This window comes from Saccopteryx leptura, chromosome 3 (genome assembly GCF_036850995.1).
Source record: "Saccopteryx leptura isolate mSacLep1 chromosome 3, mSacLep1_pri_phased_curated, whole genome shotgun sequence".
In the NCBI taxonomy this organism is placed as follows: Eukaryota; Metazoa; Chordata; class Mammalia; order Chiroptera; family Emballonuridae; genus Saccopteryx; species Saccopteryx leptura.
In genome coordinates this window covers 196,415,390-196,434,192 of record NC_089505.1, presented here as the reverse complement: position 1 = coordinate 196,434,192, position 18,803 = coordinate 196,415,390, and the positions used below count along the sequence as shown (strand labels likewise).

The 18,803-nt window shown below is 41.9% G+C and overlaps 1 pseudogene; it reads right to left on the bottom strand.

The window, feature by feature from the left end:
• Positions 1-11,675: 11,675 nt before the first annotated feature.
• On the bottom strand, positions 11,676-18,325 carry LOC136398397 (tubulin beta chain pseudogene; annotated as a pseudogene).
• Between the last annotated feature and the right edge of the window lie 478 nt (positions 18,326-18,803).

Sequence of the window (18,803 nt, the reverse complement as noted above, 5' to 3'; positions counted from 1 at the left end):
AGACAATGTATTTTTTGGAGACCAAAAAAAAAAATCACAATCCATGTGCTGGTGCCAGAAAACTGAACAAGAGTGGACCCTGGAGACGACGTCAGAGTAATGGTGCGGTAGGAAGCGACACCAATAAATCTCCCCCAAAACTCAACAAGATCTTCAACCAGAAACAGAAAAACCTGTCCTTGGAGCCTCCAGATGTTTTGCAATACACTCGAAGGTATGGTCGAGCGAAAAACTGGCTAAATATATAATCAATCCCCGAAGGAAATAGGGAGTAAGAAATGCTCCGCCTTGCTCACTAACCTAAATAGGGCTGCTTTCACTGGGAACTGAGAATATAGAAACTAAGGCGGGCAAAGGGGGTGAATAGATCCAGGCCGCGGCACAAACGGCCGAACCAGGCTTTGGCATGGAGATCCAAGCCGAGGAAAAACTGTGCCTGTGGCAACCCAGTCAATATAAGCTAACACTCGTGCCAAACCCAGACAAAGAAGGACAGTGGGGCAGCCATTTTCCCCGATCTCCTGGTCCACGCGTGCAGATAGTGAGCGAGAGATTCCTCCGAGTGCCTCAGCACTGGGCGCCCATGTTATCCCACAGAGGGGCAGAGTCAAGGGCCTTTGTGTGGGCTGAAAGCAGAATCTCGGGCCGCCCCAATGCCCTGAAAAAGCCACACATGGGGAGGGAGCGAGAGCCAATTCCAATGCTGGAACTTTTCCATGAGGCCGGGGGTTTCACTCAAAGTATGAGGAGGCCAGCCTGATATCCTGGTCAGCACGCACGGAGAGTGGGCAAGAGATTCCTCCGAGCACCTCAGGAGTGGGCGCCCATGTTATCCCACAGAGGGGCAGAGTCAGGGGCCTCTGTGTGGGCCAAAAGCAGAATCTCCAGGCCACCCCAGCGCCCTGAAAAAGCCACGCACGGGAAGGGAGTGAGAGACAATTCCAACACTGGAACTTCTCCGTGCGGGCAGAGGTTTCACTCAGACTGTGAGACTTCTGGCCTGATATCCTGGTCTGCGCACAGATAGTTAGCGAGAGTTTCCTCCAAGCGCCCCAGGAGTGGGCACCCACCCGTGCTCCCAGACAGAGTGGCAGAGCCAGAGGTCTTTGAGGGGGCGGAAGCCCTGCCTGATTATGCTAGCAGCTCTGACTGACTGAGCCTTACCCAGAGCCCTGTGCTGAGTGGGAATAGAGTGGGGAGTTGCCAGCTCTTTGAGCCTCTTACTACCCAGGCAGAGGCAGCAGCAACCCCATCGCTGGATTATCAGGCTACTAATTGAGGAAGGAAAGACTAGGAGAGAGGCTACAGGAACACGGACTCTCTCACTGGCGGAGCCTATAAATGCTAATGAGCCTCGACTGCCAACGAGACTGAAGCACGACACATGACATCACCATAGAGACTTATCAACTGCAAACCTCTACCTGAGTGTGCCAAAGGGGCAGAATCTGGGGTACAGAATCACCGACCAGGAAGAGGGAGAGAAAAGAAAAAGCAAGAAGATAACCTCTCAAAATCAAGAATAATCTGCAGACTTTATAACCTATCCCATTTTATTATATTTGTTCGTTTGTTTCTCTTATCTTCATTCTTGATTTTTTTTTCCTCCTCCAATTTGGTTGTTTAACTCTCTGCCAGTCTTACTGTCTCCTCTCCTTGAACTACAGTACCCATAAGTGTTACATCTCCCATTATCTTTTCTTTCCTCTTCCTTTCTCTCTATGAGGGTTGCACTCCAAAACCCTTAACTCTCTCTCTCTCTCTCTCTCTCTCTCTCTTCTCTTTTTTCTTTTTTCTTCTTTTAGTGGTTTCCTCTAAATGTCCCCCATTTTCCTGTTTCCCTCTTATTCCTCTCATCATAACTCTTAGTCAACCAACACCTAAAAGCAAATCATTTTATTCTTGACCCAAATTTTTTCATTATTTGCTTTTTATAGGTCCATACCCCCATTTTTTTTTCTATTTTTCTTTTTTTTTTTTTTTTTTTTTGCCCCTTAATTACTTCTCCTCAATTCAGGCCCTCCATTACAGGCATTGTTTTTTCTATTTAGTACAATATAATTCACAGTTCACCACAAGATTTTCGCAAGAAAGAGGAGAGAGGAGAAGAGAGGAAAAAAGGAGGGTGGGAATAATTTCCTTTTCTTAAATTTTATTTTAATTTATTTTTCTTTATTTCATTATTAATTTTTTTAAAAAAACAACTCTTTTCGATTTTTTATTTTTTAACTTTTTATTCTATATTAAATCTCATTAATATTATCAACATAACCACCCTCAGATGCCATTAAGAAAAAGAAATCAAATATCATGGATAAAAAAGAAAGAGAGGTAACACAGCTAGATGAGAAAAAATCTATGGAGAAAAAATTTAATATATTGGAAACCTTGGAGTTAAACGACAGAGAATTTAAAATAGAAACCCTAAAAATACTCAGAGATATACAAGAAAACACAGAAAGGCAATTTAGGGAGCTCAGAGAACAACTCAATGAACACAAAGAATATATTTCCAAGGAAATTGAAACTATAAAAACAAATGAAACAGAGATGAAAACCTCAATTCACGAGCTGGAAAACAAGGTAACAAGCTTAGCTAATGAACAGGCCAGATAGAAGGTAGGATTAGTGAAATAGAAGACAAGCAACTTGAGGCACAACAGAGAGAAGAAGAAAGAGACTCAAAAATTAAAAAAACTGAGATAGCCCTAAAGGAATTATCTAACTCCATCAAAAAGAATAACATAAGAATAATAGGTATATCAGAGGGAGAAGAGAGAGAAAATGGAATGGAGAACATATTCAAACAAATAATAGATGAGAACTTCCCAAGCCTGTGGAAAGAACTAAAGCCTCAAATTCAAGAAGCAAACAGAATTCTGAGTTTTCTTAACCCCAACAAACCTACTCCAAGGCACATCATAATGAAACTGGCACAAACCAATGGCAAAGGAAAAATTCTCAAGGCAGCCAGGGAAAAGAAGAATACAACAATACAACATATAAAGGAAGGCCTATTAGATTACCATTAGATTTCTCAAAAGAAACTCTACAAGCTAGAAAAGAGTGGACCCCAATATTTAAAGTCCTGAAAGAGAGAAACTTTCAGCCACGAATACTATACCCATCAAAGCTATCCTTCAAATATGAAGGAAAAATAAAAACATTCACAGATACAGAAAAGATGAGGGAATTTATCATCAGAAAACCCCCACTTCAGGAATTGCTAAAGGGGGTTCTCCAATCAGATACAAAGAACAAAAAAAAAAAAAAAACAAAGCCACAAGTAAAAGCTCCAAGAAGAACACAATAAAACCAAATTTAAACTGTGATAACAACAAAAAGAAAGGGGGGAGAGGATGGAGATTAACAGTAGCAAAGGACAATGGAGTGCAAAAGTACTCACAAAATAGTGCACTACAATGAACAGGGTAGAAATCCTTTTCATTACTTAAAGGTAACCACCATTGAAAAAACCACCACAGAAGCACATGAGATAAAAAAGATAGCAACAGAGGAAAGATGTATGGAATACAACCAAATAAAAACAAAAGATAGAAAAACGAAAGAGAAGGATCAAACAAGACACAAAACTAACAGAAAGCAAGATATAAAATGGCAATAGGAAACTCACAAGTGTCAATAATTACACTAAATGTAAATGGATTAAACTCATCAATAAAAAGACACAGAGTAGCAGAATGGATTAAAAAAGAAAATCCAACTGTATGCTGCCTACAGGAAACTCATCTAAGTAACAAGGATAAAAACAAATTCAAAGTGAAAGGCTGGAAAACAATACTCCAAGCAAATAACATCCAAAAAAAATCAGGCGTAGCAATACTCATATCTGATAACGCTAACTACAAGACAACAAAAGTACTCAGAGACAAAAATGGCCATTTCATAATGGCTAAGGGGACACTGAATCAAGAAGACATAACAATTCTTAATATATATGCACCAAACCAAGGAGCACCAAAATATATAAGACAGCTACTTATTGACCTTAAAACAAAAACTGACAAAAATACAATCATACTTGGAGACCTCAATACACCGCTGACGGCTCTAGATCGGTCATCCAAACAGAGAATTAACAAAGATATAGTGGCCTTAAACAAAACACTAGAGCACCTAGATATCATAGACATCTACAGGACATTTCATCCCAAAGTGACTGAGTATACTTTTTTCTCCAGTGTACATGGATCATTCTCAAGAATTGACCATATGTTGGGCCACAAAAACAACATCAGCAAATTCAGAAAAATCGAAGTTGTACCAAGCATATTTTCTGATCATAAAGCCTTGAAATTAGAATTCAACTGCAAAAAAGAGGAAAAAAATCCCACAAAAATGTGGAAACTAAACAACATACTTTTAAAAAATGAATGGGTCAAAGAAGAAATAAGTGCAGAGATCAAAAGATATATACAGACAAATGAAAATGACAATATGACATATCAGAATCTATGGGATGCAGCAAAAGCAATGATAAGAGGGAAGTTCATATCACTTCAGGCCTATATGAACAAACAAGAGAGAACCCAAGTGAACCACGTAACTTCCTTAAGGAACTAGAAAAAGAAGAACAAAGACAACCCAAAACCAGCCAAAGAAAGAAGATAATAAAAATCAGAGCAGAAATAAATGAAATAGAGAACAGAAAAACTATAGAAAAAATTAATAGAACAAGGAGCTGGTTCTTTGAAAAGATCAACAAAATTGACAAACCCTTGGCAAGACTTACCAAGGAAAAAAGAGAAAGAACTCATATAAACAAAATCCAATGGCCAGGACATGGAAACAACCAAAAAGCCTGTCAATAGATAACTGGATAAAGAAGATGTGGCACATATACACTATGGAATACTACTCATCCATAAAAAATGATGACATCGGATCATTTACAGCAAAATGGTGGTATCTTGAGAACATTATACGAAGTAAAATAAGTAAATCAGAAAAAAACAGGAACTGCATTATTCCATATGTAGGTGGAACATAAAAGTGAGACTAAGAGACATTGATAAGAGTGTGGTGGTTATGGGGGGAGGGGGGAGAGGGAGAGGGAAAGAGGAGGGGGAGGGGCACAAAGAAAACTAGATAGAAGGTGACAGAGGACAATCTGACTTTGGGTGATGGGTATGCAACATAATTGAACGACAAGATAACCTGGACATGTTATCTTTGAATATATGTATCCTGATTTATTGATGTCACCCCATTAAAAAAATAAAATTATTAAATGAAAAAAAAAAAGTGGACCCTGGTCGTGAGTCAGCACCTGAAGGGCACAGCTATTAACTCAAGGAAATTTGAATTGAAGCCAGACTTAGAGGGGTGATATGTGTGTCAGGTTTCAGAGGACAACAAGACAATCTTTCCCAGGACACAGCAGATTTTGCATAAAATAATAGGCCACGCACATTATGAGGTTATTATTATGTTTTAATCCATTTGCCAAAATTTCAGCTTACATTTCCCCCAAAGCACAAGCATGTACCTACAGACACTCTTGTGCTTCTTTTTACTTATGATTTTAATGGTTTATATATTGTGTCTTGATAAGAGCGGTAAACTATTTGCATTATACAGCTGGTTGCATCTATGTAATTTCAAAATCCACCTGAAAATGGATGGGGGGTATTTAGTATAGTAAACAGATCATTTTACTCTAAGATGTATTTGTGTCTTCAGTCAGTAATATGAGCAACTTCTCCAAGGGGGCTCTTTCTTGGAAATCATTGAGGAAGCAAAGTCCTACCTCTTAAAATGGGAACAGCAAAGAATGCTGGGAAATACACCAAAGTCCATAAGGGTAATACACTGACTGCAGTGTGTGGCGATGGCCATGAGGAGCCCCTTGGAAAGCTATGAAAATGCAGAAAAGGGAGGGTGTGTCTCCAGACACAAGAATCCAGAAGGATTTCATGGAGAGAGTGAACTACTAGCTGATCAATGAAGAATGGTTAAAACTGAAATAGGCGCAGCTGGGAGAAGACCCATGTGGAGTTAACCATGTGAGTGAAAGCACAGAGGAGAGTGCTCAGGGCATAGATGGGAAAATAGTCATGCTTCAAAGAAAGCAGTGGGACATGATCATGGAAAAGTAATTTTAGAGTCAGGCTAAATTTTTCAATCCACTTTTATGGTGTTCTGCAGTCACAGCTGAAAACTCTTAAGAACTAAGTCATAGTGAATAGTCAAGTTCAGAAAGAATATGACAGGTAGCAGAAATTTAAATAATTCTGGGGCTAGAGGCAGAACATAGGAAAATATTTTCAAATAAGTTAAAGTTTTTGAGAGTTTAATACAAACAAGGCAATTAGAACAAATGATGCCTAAGAGCCTGTCTCTGTCTCTTGAGACCTAGCAAGAAGACTTTGCTAATGATAACAAGCTGAATTCTAAAGAATTAGATGTGAGCATTTTAAATGAGAAAACTTGGACTCCAGAACTATCTCTAAATGAGTGCAACTTTATTGGTCCTTGGGGCACAAGGTCAAGACCTAAGTCTTCTGCAATTATAATGACAATCCTTGTTATTCATTAATATCCTAGGTTAATTTTAAGTGAGAACACCCAGTGGTTAGCAGGATAATGGGAGCATCTTCCACTAATCAAAGAACCACAACATTGGAATGCAGGATTAACTCCTTTCGCAAGGGAAAGAAAAAAAGTTTGATTTTCACTCGATTTATAAATGACTTACTCTTGAGAAAAACAACAACAAAAAAATAGAGCCTAGATGCAGTGTGACCACAGTGAGACAACTGGAAAATTAAGGGGATTCTTGGTTAATTCTTTCATTCCAATACTCTTTCTCATAAAGAAATATTATTTTCCCAAACCTCAAGGATAGAAAACATGTAGTACAAAGAAGAATAAAAGCCTGACCAAAATACACTGGTAAGATTTTAAAGCCAATGTGTCATTTGAACAGCTACAACCATGACCACTCCTGACGGGTATCACATTCAGTCCAGTTAGCTCTGTTGTGTTCTGGAAGGTTCTCTCTGCATGTCAGAAGAACAAACTGAATCAATTGGAGATTGCTTGTCACACATTGCATTTTGTCACCTTTCTTTTCCAGTGCCACAGAGGCACTGGGACTGGGTCTGCACACCAGATTCCTACAGCTGCTCTGGGTTGTATCTGTGCGTTCTGCATCCACATTCAGCGTGAAGGCTCAGAGCTCAGGAGCTGTTTCTGAATGTGCCCTGGCTAGGGAATAGAACCAGCAACCCCCACGCTTCAGGACAGTGCTCCAACCAACCTACCTATCCAGCAAGGGATTAATTGTTATTAATTTTTAGGGAGACAGAGAGAAAGGGAGAGAAAGGGGAGGGGGAAGGGAAGCATTTGTTCTTCCACTCAGTTCTGCAATTTTTGTTTGCTTCCCGTGTTTGCCCTGACCAGGAATCGAACCTGCAACCTTGTTGTTTCAGGACGACGCTCTTAACAAACTGAGCTAACCAGCCAGGGCCTCTATTATTCGTACAACCTCAAATTCTTCAGATACTGCTATTGCCATAATTTGCAATTTAATTTTCAACTGATCCAAGACTGCATGTTTTGTGTTTTGTTCAAAGCAGTTCTTCACTGGGGAAGGGTTAGAGAGAAAGTGGGGTAAGACATACACTAAGAGATAAAAAGAACTGCTATGCTACCATTTTATACATAAGGATATTACATTTTTAACAGAATGGCTCAAAAACCCTAAATCTTAACCCCTCTATCTTTAGGCAAATAATTCTTGGGGCCATCAGTTAAAGTATTCATCATATTATGACTTTATATTCAAATTATTTTATATTACCAAGGATAATATTGGGTTAGCATGAAGTAGTCAACAAGACAGGAAAAAAAACAGTACTTTTTCTGTGTAGACCCAGGAGGAAGTTAAATAGAGGTCTAGCTATCAGCATAAAGGACCAAATAAAAGAAAGTTACAAGGGAAGCTGCTTTCTCTGCATAGATGAAATAAACTGACGATTCTCCATCTGTCTCCTTCACATTCTCAGAGCTAGTTTTTATCCTAGCAAGGTTTGTGAATGAATACACACTCAATGTGTTAACTACCCTCATGGTCCAGTTCTCCTAAGCTCTGCTTGGAAAAACTGAATAATTCAAGTGTTTTTTGTATTTGCTTACAAAAGGCAAAATCAAGAATTTGATGTAACTGAGAAAAAATGTACAGAGTTCACATGGACCAAAGAAGTGTGAAGCCAGTGATTTTTAAATATGTTATTAGTGATTTTTGATACTGTTAATGAATGCATACCATATATAGCATGGGTGGAGGGGGGGGGAATATTTATCTATTTGTTCAGCAATTTATATATATTGACAGCTAATGATGTTCTAAACTCTGTGCTGTGCTAGATGTGGGGGAGACAGAGACAATCTCTATCTTTGAAAGGATGTCAAGCTGCTTGGAGATTCGAAGACAGACCACATTTTGATTAACAGAGGAGAGACATACACAATAAATGCTTTGGGTTTTCTGAGTAAGTCTCCAAAGGCGCATGAAGGGAAGAACAATTTTGTTCACAAAATGCAACAGGAGCTTAGTGGGCAGATGAAAGAGACCTCTTTTGTCCTGTCTCCCCTTACCTGCTGCTCACCTCAGAACAAAAACAAAAGAAGCTCTTCCTTGGATTTTGATGTCAACATGTAACAGATTTCAAGCCAAGCAGAGCTGTGATGAAGGACGAACAAAGGAGAGCCTGGTCAAAAATGGACAAGAAAGGTTTTGGGGGACTACCATCGATGCATCTATTCAAACCCATAGGTTCTCTGATGAAAATGAAGAAGAAATGAGTAAATTAGCAAGTCTAAATGGTTTATAAACCTATGGCAATCCTGAGGGCAGGAAGAGGCATTTATGCAATTTTGGGTTGCAACGAAAGTGAAAATACAAATTACAAAACAATAAAAAAATATATAAACTGCAAAACAAGGATAAAGGTTGAAATCCCAGTGCAAACTTTCTAACCATAGCAAAGCAAGATAAATAAAAGAATTATGAAAGAGACTCAAAAGAGTACATGGACAAAGTAAATGTTAGATTGTAGGTGAAATTTGAAATGCAGATTTCTTTTTTTGTTGTTGTTGTATTTTTCCAAAGTGAGAAGGGGGGGAGGCACAGGCAGACAGACTCCCACGTGTGCCCGACTGGTATCCACCTGGCATGCCCACCAGGGGGCGATGCTCTGCCCATCTGGGGCGTTGCTCCACTGCAACCAGAGCCATTCTAACACCTGGGGCAGAGGCCATGGAGCCATCTTCAGTGCCCAGGCCAACTTTGCTCCAATGGAGCCTTGGCTGCGGGAGGGGAAGAGAGAGACAAAGAGAAAGGAGAGAGGGAGGGGTGGAGAAGCAGATGGGCTCTTCTCTTGTGTGCCCTGGCCGGGAATCAAACCCGGGACTTCCACACACCTGGCTGATGCTCACTCTACTGCTGAGCCAACCAGCCAGGGCTGAAATGCAGATTTCTTAAGGAAGCACAGTGAAGTCCGTCCATGTGCATATCTGAACACCAACTCACTGGCCCTCAAGCTCTCTGAGAAAACTAAGAAAAAAATTGGCATTTATCAACATAGGATCTAAAATAGTGATGCTTGTGGCCACTAATAGGTAGAAAAGCAAGGATATTTCATATACAAAGGACCCAAATACACCAGAAAGTTTTAGAATAAAGAGCAGAATTCAAATCAAAAATAAAAGTAAGCAGCAAAACTGGTTGTCTCTGTTGGTGCATTTTCAAAGTGTTAAAAATAGCAAAGAGCCTGCCCTGAGGTGGCGCAATGGATAAAGCGTCAACCTGGAATGCTGAGGCCACCGGTTCAAAACCCTGGGCTTGCCTGGTCAGGGCACATATGGGAGTTGATGCTTTCTGCTCCTCCCCCTTCTCTCTCTCTCTCTCTCTCTCTCTCTCTCTCTCTCTCTCTCTTCTAAAATGAATAAATTTTTTTAAATCTTTAAAATAGCAAAGAGAAGGACAGAGTCTCAGAAACTTTTTTGTGTGTGTGGTGACAGAGACAGAGAGTCAGAGAGAGGGACAGATAAGGACAGACAGACAGAAAGGGAGAGAGATGAGAAACATCAATTCTTTGTTGCGGCTCCTTAATTGTTCATTGATTGCTTTCTCATATGTGCCTTGACCACAGGCCTTCAGCAGACCAAATGATCCCATGCTTGAGCCAGCGACCTTGGGCACAAGCTGGTGAGCTTTGCTCAAACCAGATGAGCCCGCGCTCAAGCTGGCAACCTCGGGGTCTCAAACCTGGGTCCTCTGCATCCCAGTCCGACACGCTATCCACTGCACCACCGCCTGGTCAGGCAGAAACTTTTTTTTTTAATAGAAGTAAATGTCAACTGAATTAAAAAAGACAAATCCCAAACAAATAAAAGAGGGGCATATAATCCACTGATTCAAATGTAATTGATTAGGAAAAATAAGGTTGTTATAGGGTACAGTTTTCTTGAAAACCCTTAGCATTGTTGAATACTCCACAGAGGGCAGGTCACTGGACAGCAATGATTTTCAGATGGTAACAAAGAAATTGCAGGAACTAGAAGGGACATACCTTGAGGAGTTCTTAATGTATCATCCGCTTTATATCGCCAATGCTTATGGAGTATTTTTATGTTGAATAATTCTCCCTCTCATACACATACAACTGAAACTCAACTCTCCCCTTTGGGTAAATTCAGTTATCTTGTCCATTCACACCTCCATGCCAAATGATTTCTGTTTAATAATGATAGTATAATCTAGTTAGCCACGAGGTCCCTGCAAAATTAATTGATTAGTTCATTTAAAAAAACAGCTAAGTCCAGAAGAGTGTGGTACACTGGAGAGATATGTCTTAATAAAGTGTGAAGTGTGACCAGCACCTATATAGCTTCTGTCCCTGTCTTCCATAGCTTTGTTCCTCTGAATTCATAAGGTTCTGAATGTCCAGGTTTGACTTTGGTTGGGTTCTGAGCCAGCCCTGACAGCAGTGTAACCACCAAAATCAGTTCATCTGCTGTGGAGTATCCTCAACAAGCCTCTGACTCAAGAGCAACAGCAGGATTTGAGAACAGTGATGGTTGTCATTCTGAAACATTGTATTCCCGTTTGTCCTGCACCTAACCAAGAATGGCCATACAAACACCTTCCCAGGCATACAGGACTGTTACCGACATAGGAGCTCAAAGCCTTTTCACCTTAGGTTTTAAATCCATGTCTCTACGTTTTTCCATGGACTTTCATATATCCCTTCCTGTTCTGTGCTCTACCACCCTCTTCACATGCTTTGATACTGCATAACCCTCTCTCAAATGTGCATACTCAGGCAGGTATTTTCTTCTGCTTTGGGCATGAGCTCAGGTGCAGTACCTGCTCTACAGCCATGTTGCCTGATTAGACAGGTCTACAGGCAGTAACCTTGTGGTTATACTTTTACTGCTATGAATCCACCTGCCTCCTGGCACATCCAGCTTTTGAGCAATAATTTGCTTTCACTGGTTTCCTTATTTGAGAGATATCTCCTAACTCATCAGCCATTCCCAGTGTTCACATGGAGAGAATATGCCCCTGTTTGTCTGACATTGGCTGTACCAAACATGTCCTTACAGGAGTAGAGACCCTCTTTTCCTTGCCCCAAAGAGACCTTTCCTTACACGGACATTTCCTCTTTACCTTCCTCATCTGTTTTATGAAGCCTCAGTTCCCTTGTCCAACACTCTACACCCCTCCATGAACAGTGAGAGGAAATAACTCAAATCCAAGAATAGAAGTAGATTGGCTGAATTCACACACAGTCTCAGATCAGGCCATCCTCTGAAAGCAGGTTGTAGGAAAAGCAAGGTGAGATTACAGAAGTCCCATGTACTTAAAGAAGGGGATAGATAATTTGCACCTTGACTAGAATCACAGTCACTCCTGCACATGATTGCAGACACCCCCAGGGCAACCGGACACAGAGGCACAAGCTCCACGCTGGCTGGAGCTTTAGTCACAGAACTTCTCTGTGACTTCATCTCTGTCAGCCTCAATTTCCCAATCTGAGGAATGAGGGCTTAAAAAATATGACATCTAAGGTCTTTTCCAGCATATAAGCCTCCAGTTCTGCTAATTTTTTAGAGGAAGAGACAAGACATTTCATAGAGCCTTTGAGGTCACTGTGCAGGAGGAGTGTACCATTTAGTACATGAAAATATCAATTAGTCTCATTTGTTTATTTATAAATGTATTTATTTATTAATTTTTGCATTTAATTTTTAAAATTTATCTAAAGTGCCCTGTTAGCCCTGGCCAGGTAGCTCAGTTGATTAGAGTGCTTTCCTGATATGCTGAGGTTGCAGCTTAAGTCCCTGATCAGGGCACATACAAGAATCAGCCAAGGAACGCATAAGTAAGTGGAACAACAAATCAAATGTTTCTCTCTCTCTCTCTCCCGCTCTCTCTTTCTAAAATCAATAAATATTTTTTTAAAATTTAAAAGATGCCCTGTTAGCATTTCCTGGCAGACATGAGAGTGGTCTTCTAACATAAAGCAGGCTCTTATATGGACACCCCCTTCCTCAAGTAGAATTGTTTTATATAAACCTATAAGCAGAAATGAAACTGATCAGTAGAAGACAAATTTAAATTTAATATAGAAGAAATGTTTTACTCATTTGGGGGATGGTACAAATACAGAATCAACTAAAAAACTTCCACAGACACATTGCTTTTTCCCAGAAAGGTCTCTGAGAATGGGAGTGTTTGACTCAGCCTGTATTATTTGGTGATTGCTTTTGCACTGATATTTCAGGAGAAAGGATCCTTCCCAATGCTTCTTACCACTGCCTGCCTCGGCCAACATCCTGTACAACAGAGGAACTTTTTAGCTCTCAGATCAAAGCCTCCCTGTGTGCAAAGTGCCCATTGTTCATTAGTGAAATGTGACTTGCACCTGCTCTGCTGAGGTGTGCTGTTTTCACTGTGTCCCTCTCGGTTTCAGCAGGCTGTAGCGAGATCACAGGGACAGTCACTTTGGTGACGAAGGAAGCCACGCTCTGCCAGTCAAATGCTGGGCCAGCTGTGCTGGTCCTATGTGAACCAAGTGCCTACTGCTTCCCCAGGAACCCAGTGCCAAGCATTGGCAGCAGGATGGACCAGCAGCTGCTCCTCTAGCTTCAGTCTTGTGTCTCTCACCTCCTCAGTATGAGAATCCAAGAGCAGTCCCCTGGGAGGCCTGTTACAAAGGAATGAAAAGAGGATTTTGAAAGAGAGAGATGTGAGAGTGATGATTACAGAAGGTTGGCCGAGGGCAAGAAAAGCAAGGAACATAGGCAATACGTTTCAACTAGTCTAAGCTTCTCTTATTCTGAATGGTATTATCCTTGAAAAAAGAGAAATTTATAACAGAAATGCAGAAATCACAGTGAAAAAATAATTTGTTTATTAATAACATTATCACTATTATTGTTATCGATAACAGATTTTTAATCCATGCCAATGTTGATCCAAACAAAACATTGATCATGAGACTCTGGCCAGTTAGCTCAGTTGGTTAAGAGCATCACCCTGAAACAACAAAGTTGCAGGTTCAATTCCTGGTCAGGGCACACATGGGAAGCAACCAAAAAATACACAACTGAGTAGAACATCAAACATCAAATGCTTCCCTTCATCCTCCCCTCTCTCTCCCTTCCTCTCTGTCTCTCTAAAAATCAATAGAAATGAAGCCCTGGCCAGACAGCTCAGTTGGTTGGAACCTAATCCCAGAGCATGGACACTGGCAGTTTGAGTCCCCAGTCAGGGCAAATACAGGAGCAGCTCAATGTTCCTGTCTCTCTTTCTCCCTGCCTCTCTCAACAAAAAAAACAAAAAACAAAACAAACAAAAAAACTATTGATCATAATAAGTACTAACAGCCTCATTTTAGATTATCAGGCAATGTCATGTGCTCTGTAAAGATGATCATTTGCAAGGTGTTCATGAATTAATATAGACAGTAGCAGTAGGGAATAAGGTTCCTATTGGTTCCTGTGAGATTTCCTGGTTAAAGGTTCACTTGGTGTTGTGATTCAGGAAATACTATTAGGGTACAGCTAAATTATATGGATTTGGGTCCTGAATTGTATGTATGTCATGTGTCCTTTTTCTAGAAGATTTAAACACCACTGAGCCATTCAGCCAATTGTCTATGCCCCGTAAATCCTACCATCTCCTCATTACACAACTAGGTGGAGCCAGTATGAACAACCCATTTGCCTAGTAAGTTACTTTTACCCCCCAAATGTTCTTCTTTGCACATTGTCCTTGGAGATGCGGCAAAGGCCTCCTTCCTAAGCAGTAAATCCCCATCTGGTGGAGGTGGGGGTGGGGGGATGGAGGCAAGTGTCAATGACACTGTTGTGCGGTGACTCATCCTTTGCTGACTTCATTCACTTATGTGTCTACAGCCAGTTGGACAGCTGTGTTGGCCATGCAAAGTCAGAGAATTTTTTGTTTCCAAGACAGGAAGATAGGGAAAAAACAGATAAGACAGTGGATGCATGTGTGTGAGGAGCCATAATTGCTGCATGACTTCATTTTCTCTGACCAGCGACAGTCACCACATTAGCCACCAGTGCTCAAAGGACAAGACAGGCCTGGGTGGGCTCAACATGAGTGAGACAAGCCTGGTGTTTAGGGGTCCAGTTCGGGGATGGGCTCTCACTGTGTCAAAGTGAGGTGATGGGCAGATGTCTATGGCTAAAGGATATGGTTGTTAGCTGGAAACAGAAAATTAGGCTATTAAAAAAAAATAGACAAAAACCTTGCCCTCAAAATGTCTACAGTTTAGGGAGAGAGACACCTATGATTAACCAGAAATGGAAACAATGCTCTCGGATCACAGAGGAGGAATAATTCAGAATTGCCAGAGGCTTGAAGAACAATGCAAATTAGGCTACCACCAGCACATTCTTCCTAATGTCATTTGTACCCTCAGCTCCACCTGTGGCCTGTGTGTTTTTCCTTGTCGCCGATTCATACTCACTCTCTCCTGTTTCCCACAAAGACTATACCAAACCCCCAGAATTCACGTGGAAGCACAAGCCTCAACCCTCCTAATAACACAAAAGTCAGCAAGCTACAGCTTGCAGACCAAATTCAGCCCACTGTCACTTTTGTAAATAAAGTTTTGTTGGAACCACAGAATTATTCTTCAATCCTCATTTATTTTTGGCTCTTGGGGCAATGTCAGTTTTTTCAATAATAAAAAAAAAAAAGAAGCAAGTCCAACACAAAATAGAAATTTGAAGTGTATGATAGGACAAAATTAAAGATACTGGGAAGAAAAGCAATAGCAAAAGAAAAGATGAGATGCCTGACCTGTGATGGTGCAGTGGATAGAGCGTAGACCTGAGACGCTGAGGTCCCACGTTGGAAACCCCGAGGTCACTAACTAGCTTGACCAAGGGCTCATCCGGCTTGAGCGCAGGACCACCAGCTTGAGCATGAGATCATAACATGATCCCATGGTTGCTGGCTTGAGCCCAAATTCACTGGCCTAAAACCAAAGATCGCTGGTTTGAGCAAGGGATCACTGGCTCAGCTAGAGCCAAAGACAGAGGGTGCCCTGCCCCCTCTCCTCCAGGAAAGGACTCCAACATTTAGGTAGCAGTACATGCCTTTTCATACACAGACAGCAGGACTGATATTCCTTTTAGGGTAAGCAAAATGGGGGTGGGGAGGAGGGCCCGTTTTGGAAGCTTAGGGACCAAGGCTGGTCTCTTTCTTCCCCTTCGATCCCCATCTCCTCCCAGAGAGAGGAAGGGACCCAGTGCGAGAGGGAGGGAAGGAAAAAGGATCCCACCTGACAGAGAGGGGCAGACCTCTGCAAAGACGCAGAGCTCAGGCCCAAGTTTGGAGAGACAGTGAAGATGGAGATAACACTGTGAACACAGGCCTCAGAGCTGAGAGAGGAACAGGGAAAAATATCTGAAAACAAGAACTTTAGCAGTCTGAATCCCACTCTACAAAACTGTTCTAGAATGGGAAACCTCACCCATCTTTGTGAGGACTTCTACTTGCTACAGGTAGTGTGGTTCCCTTGTCCCTTGGCTACTGCATGTGCTTACAGTGGTGTTTCAACACACAGTTTTAAATGGGATCTGGATGAGACCCAGCATCTTGGAAAAGCAGAGAGGGAAATACTAACTGGACAGATAGGAACAAGCACTAGAAGAAAATACAAAGTTACCCAGAGTGGCAGAAATCTAGATTCCCAGAGTAGGAAGAGAGAAGAAACAGTCAACAAAAACAAATATTTATTGGGAGGGGAGGGGCACAAAGAAAACCAGTTAGAAGGTGACAGAAGACAATTGGACTTTGGGTGATGGGAGTGCAGCATAAGCAAATGTCAAAATAACCTAGAGATGTTTTCTCTGAACATATGTACCCTGATTTATCAATGTCACCCCATTAAAATTAATTAAAAAATATTTTTGAGTGCCTATTATGTGCCAGGCACATTTCTAGAACCCCCTTTAAAAACAAAAGAGGCAGAAAATGCCTCTAAGGGAGAGGAAAGGGGCAGTTGGGAAAGATGGCTGAAGAAACTGAGAAGCCTGAGTGACAGGGTGAGACCTTAGGCCTCCTTCTCTTCTGTGGTGGCATCCTGGTACTGCTGCTATTCAGGGATGAGGTTGTTCATGTTGTCCTCAGCCTCAGTGAACTCCATCTCTTCACATACCAGTGAAGGAAGGCCTTCCAGCAGAACATGGCCTTGAATTGCTGTGAGGTGCACTTGAACAGTTCTTGGACGGCTGTACTATTGCCAACAAAGGTGACTGCCACCTTTAGGCCACAGAGCAAGATGTCACAGACAACGGTCTTGATATTGTTGAGGATCCACTTCACAAAATAGCTGCTATTCTGGTTTTGCATATTGATCATCTATCTGCTCATCTACCTCCTTCATAGATATCCGCCCATGGAAGACAGCAGCCATGATGAGGTACCAGCCGTGCCTGGGGTCATATGCAGTTATTGTCATATTCTTGGAATCAAATACCTGCTGGGTGAGTTCAGGCACAGTGAGCACTTGATACTGCTAGCTTCCATGGCTGATTAGAAGGGCAAAGCCAGGCATGAAGGGGAGGCATGAGAAGAGCACCATGCTGACTGACAGTTTGTGGAGGTTAGCAGCAAGCTGGCTAGGGAAGTGGAGGTTGGTGATGAGACTGCTCATGGCTGAGATAAGGTTGTTGGGTCCCCATAGGCTGGCATGGTCAGTTTCAGGGTGCATGTAAAGGTCCTGAATAGGAATATAGAACAGGGACAGAGTTCAGTGACCTGGGGCAAAAGCCACAGTAGCTTTACTGGCAAAAGTACTGAACAGCAGTACTGTGCTGAACACAGCACAATAGGAATAGAATTAGCAATTCTGATTAATCAACAGATGAAGACATTAGAGCTACTCCCTTGCCCTTTTGTCTGTTCTAAAGAAGTTCCCCTTCCTGACTTCCTCATTCACTTTTCTGCTTCTATTTGTGTGCATCAATAAATACCCGTAAGGACTGGGGGTCTGGCCCATCTCATGAAACCTTACAGAGGATTGTGAGGCGGCCTCCCCTAGGTCCCTTGGCGCACTCCATGTGATCTCTGAGTAGTCACTGTCTCCACGACAGGTGGTGCCCCATGTGAGGAACAGGAATCAAAAGACAGATGCAGAAGCAGATGTCATAAACAGCTTTTGGTCAATGCTGTAGGTCTTATCAGTATCCTCTACTAATTGATGGACAGAAAGGGTGACATTGTAGGGCTCAGCTACAATGTCAAACACTTTGAGTGAGGGTACAACACTGAAGGTGTTCATGATGTGGTCAGGATACTCTTCACAGATCTTGCTGATGAGCAAGGTGCCCATTCCAGAGTCTGTGCCTTCATATAGTAAGTGTGTCAGCTGGAAGCCCTGTGGGAAATCACAACTCTCAGACTGCTTCCACACCATACCCAAGACCCAGTCAACTGGCTTGGCCCTCTCTGTATACTGACCCTTGGCCCTGCTGTTATCTTCCGCAGATTGACCAAAATCAAAATTGTCTGGTCTGAAGATCTGGCTAAAAGACCTGAGCAAACAGAATCCATGGTCCCAGATTCTAGATCCACCAAGAGCATGAGGAGCATACTTTCATTGTAATATACAGAGATGCCATCCAGCTGCAGGGTGCTGTTCCCATGATAGGTGCCGGTGGGGTCAATGCCATGTTCATCACTGATCACCTTCCAGAACTTTGCACTAATCTGGTTGCCACATTGGCTATTCCTGATGTGCACAGTTTCTATCATGGTTCATATTTGCTCACCTCAAAGTGTGTACAGGGCAAGGAAATATGTATTTTTTTCTCTGCTGCTGGTCACAAGCTGGTAGAATGGATAGAACATGCCCCAGAGGCTGGATCAGCAAGGTCCCAACGTGGCAGCAGGACAGTTCTGAGAGGAAGAAAAGAAAGGGCAGGCCACGGGAGGGAAGGCGGGCAGAGCCAGGTGTGTGTGCTGGCTGGGAGATGGGAGGAAACACAGAATTAATGTAAGGTGATGTCTGTGGCTGCTTTCCAGCTAGAATGGCAGAGGTGAGACAAGACCACCTTGCCCACAAAGTCTATGCTATTGGCTATCCACCTTTCAGAAAAATAGCTGGCTGACCCCACTTTAAAGCATAGCAGAAAACAATGTCTCTAACATCACCAAGAACATGTGAAAGTGAATCCCCTCAACTTTTGACCCAATACTTATTAAACAGTCTACAGCTATCTCTACACCCATG